We start from the raw sequence: 4,009 nt of genomic DNA, 5'->3' as shown, positions 1-4,009 counted from the left end.
AGCTTGGCAGATTTCTTGTGCAATGATTGAGCAAAGGGGTAAGGAAGAAGAAGAGGGGTATAAATACCCCTCCCCAAAATCCAGCCGTTGAGCTTTTCGGGGGGGCTAGATAATCCGGCCTAAGTTAGGGCCGGATAATCCGTCCCCCCCCCCCCGGATAATCCGGCCTCCAGGTACAAAACCATGACAATGTTCGGGTAATTGTCCGGCCCCTATCCAGAGAAGCAATTCTTCAGGTCCTTAGCCATTTTCGAGGGGGCCGGATATTCTTGAAATATCCGGCCCGGATAATCCGGCCCTGGGACAAAACCGGGACAATATCCGGGCAAATGTCCGGCCCCTATACTGAGCTGCATTTCCTCAAGTCCTTAGCCGAAATTCTGGGGGCCGGATATTTTGGAAATATCCGGCCCGGATTATCCGGCCTGATGAACATTTTTGCAAATGCTTTTTGACAGCACTGACCACATCCAACACACATACAAATGTATCTATGTAATCCCTGTACCACTTAAACAAACATTAGTGTATCACATACATTGACATCAAACACTCAAAACATAATATGAGAGATGTTCTTTCAGTGTCCACCATAAATACCTATGCATGGCATTTCAAACCATTCCAAGTAAATTTTCATGTGCTACCTTTAAAACCTTCAAAGTACTTCTCAATTTGTGTCAATGTTTTATAGCTCATGAAGAAGTATGTGGTGTTTTATCTTTCAACCTTGTCATTTACTCCTGCAGACTTTCACCAATGGACTAGTGGCACATCCTCTTATCCGATAATTTTGCAAAAAGAGCTGGCAACGGGGTGCCCAGCCCCAATTAATTAATTTTTATTAATAATTTTCTTCACATGTTTTGCCCTGATTTATCAGTAAGCAACTTAATTTACAAATAGACACTCCTCCATGGTATGAGAATGTTGGAAGGCACCCGAGGATTCGGTTAGCCATGGCTTGTGTAAGAAAAGGTTGGGGGAGTGTCATCCATAATGAAACTAAAATACATGTGTAAACAAAAGAGAAGAGGGATGATCTACCTTGCTGGTAGAGATAACGTCCTTCATGGGAGCCGCTCTTGAAAGTCTGGTTGACAAGGTAGTTAGAGTGCTCACTACCATTCGTTGACAACAACAAACACCTCTCAAAACAATTTACTTCTGTTTTAAAATGAAAAGCTCTAGCACATGTTAATCCCTGCTTCCCTCTGCGAAGGGTCAATCTTTTACTTTTATGTTGAGTCACCATCCTTTCTTTGAGCACCTTTGTGACATCCCAATTTTCAAAATTTAGAAACATCATGCATTTCATTCATAAGCATCATGTCATCATTGCATTTATAGGGAAAATCCAATTTCAAATTCGTTTCAAAACCCCGAACCCCAAAATGGCAATATAGCCACATAGGCATGTATGCCAATTTTTGGTTTTATAAAAGATTTTATTTTGCTTCAAAAGTGGTCTCATAGTGAAGGCCTTTTCACAAGGTTTCCAACGATATTTTATTCGTATTTTTTCGACTATTTTTTAATGCTCAAATGCATAATCAATTAAGAGAGAGAAATAAAAAATAAACAAAAAACAAAAGAAAAACTGGGCCGACCCGGTCGGACCAACTGGCCCAGCCAACTCGGCCAGGCCAGGCCGCCCGCACGCCTCTCCCTCCCCTTCCTTTCTTTTTCCCCGCGGGCCCCACCCAGGCCGCTCGTCCGGAACGACGCAAACCCGGCCCAAATCTTGGCCGGGTTTGCGTGGCCGCGGACGCGAAAGGCTGGTCGCTCGCGTCCGCCCGTTGTCCGCCCCTGGCCCGCGTGTCATAGGCATAAATAATATTTTTCATTAAATAGAACTCATTACAATTTTTTTTAGCTACTACTTCTATCCTAAATACGTACGGGGCCGGCGGCCTCGCCGGCGACTCCTCGCCGGCTCGCCGTCGGGGCCGTGGATTTCACTCGACGCGGGCGGCCTGTACGCGTGAGGATTCCACTCCAGCTTCCTACGGGCTGGGTGGCGCGTCGGCGGCGGCACGGGCGGCGGCGCGGGCCTCGGCAGCTTGGACGGAGGGCATCATCCTCCTCCTTTCCGGCCGCGCAGCTCGGGCGCGCTCGCGCTCCGCCTCCTGCGGCGGAACCATCCGCTTCTCGCATAGCTCAAGCTCCTGCAGGGCGGCGCGTTCCACAGCGGTGCGCGCCTCCAGGCGGACGCGGCCGGCGGCCTGGGCCTCGTGGTTGTCCTGCCGCCGGCGCATGCGCTCTTGCCGGCCGCGCTCCGCCGACGCAGCATCCTCCCGGGCGCGCCGCTCGGGCGACGGCATCTGGATGAGGTGACGGGCTGCTCGCATAGCGAGCAGCTCGTTCTTCTGGCCGAGGAGGTCGCCTAAGCCGCGGCGGCTGGCCCGCCAGATGCCCTCGTGCTCCTTCGTCACGCGCGTGAGGTCGGCGAGACGCTCCTCGATGGCGGCGTTGATGTTCGCCGCCGCGAGGTCCTCCGCGCCGACGGGCTCCTCCGCGGCGTCCGCCCCTCCTCCGCGGCCGCGTACCGGCCCGTCCGCGGTCTCGTGCCAGCCCTCCGCGGCCGCTTCCCCCATCTCCGCGTCACCGGCCTTCTTGCCGCCGCCTCGGCAGCGACGCGGAGCGCCTCGTCGTCGGCGACCCACCGCGAGTCCGCGCGCTCCTCCTCGTCCGTCCGCGGGAACCTGGCCCGGGCGGCGAGGGAGAGCTTGGCCCATGTGGCCCGAAGGGTGCGCGGCATGGCGCCGGAGAAGGTGGAGGGGAAGAGAACGGTGATGCGGTCTGGGTGAGACCGCCGCCGTCTTTTATAGCCGGCGGTCTGGCGGGAAACTTGGGCGCGAGCGCGCGCCAATGGCGTTTTCGCACGCGCGGGAACCTTGGTGCGCGCGGGATCTTTCCCGCGCGTTCCACCGCCCACCATGGCTGTCCCGTCGAGGCCTGCCATGGCGCAGCGCCGCGCAACGAAGACGAACCACGTGGCGTCTCTTTGGGTCGCCGCGTTGGGCGCCGCGTGCGACCCAAACGGACACGCGGACGCGGGGCGCTGTCCGCGTGTCCGGGCGGCCACGCAAACGGCCCAAAACGGACGGCCCAGCGCGTCCGTTTGGGTCGCCCGGTTGGAGATGCCCTAACCTCCCCGCACGCCCCTGCCTCCCACGACACGCACGCACACGCGCAGACCACGCCGGCCACCTCCCGTCGCCCACGATCTCCACGCCACCTCGCGCCCCCCTCTCAGCCCGAGGCCACCCCCTTAAAGCCCCCGCGCCCCTCTCTCAATTCCCCTTCTTCTCCCTCTCTATTGCGCCCCCAGGCTGCCGGAATTGGTCGCCGGAGTCGCCGCCACCTCCATCCGCCGTCCACCGCCGCCTCAAGCCGAGGCGATCCACGCCACCGACGCCACCGAGTCGGCCGCGACGTGCTGCACCCCGTCCACCACTTCGCTGCCGCCGGGGCCGCCGGAAAACGTCGCCGCGTCCAGGCCACGCCGCCGGCCAGCTTCTTCACCGCCGCCACGTCACCACCTGCGTCAGCGCCACGCGTCGCCACGCGTGCGTCCAGTCAGCGCCACTGGGTATTCCCCTTTTTCCCTCTTTTTCTTCTTCCCCTTTTCAGCCAATAGATCTCAGCCGAACGTTTTAGTTAGATCCAACGGACAAAGAGCTTGATCCGCGACGAAGGGGTACGCACCAACAGGAACGCGCCAAGTGTCAGGGACACACCCTAGTTGCGTTTAATCTCGGTTTCGATAGTCCGCGCTTCGTAAAAATCATAACCGGAGCTCCGCTTGTCCAAAAATTACAAACTTTATACCGCTGGAATCCTAAAAATATAGGGAACACTATGAACCAATAAAATATGTACTTACAGTAGTTTGAGTTTCTTTCATATTAAATGCCTAACTAGAGTACCGTGTCCATAAAATGAGATCAACATACTCTTTTTGAGTGATTCCTTTTGCGTATGCTCGCAAATAGAACCCTCTGTC

The sequence above is a fragment of the Lolium rigidum genome, chromosome 3 (assembly GCF_022539505.1).
Source record: "Lolium rigidum isolate FL_2022 chromosome 3, APGP_CSIRO_Lrig_0.1, whole genome shotgun sequence".
Lineage (NCBI taxonomy): Eukaryota > Viridiplantae > Streptophyta > Magnoliopsida > Poales > Poaceae > Lolium > Lolium rigidum.
This window is presented reverse-complemented; position numbering follows the sequence as displayed.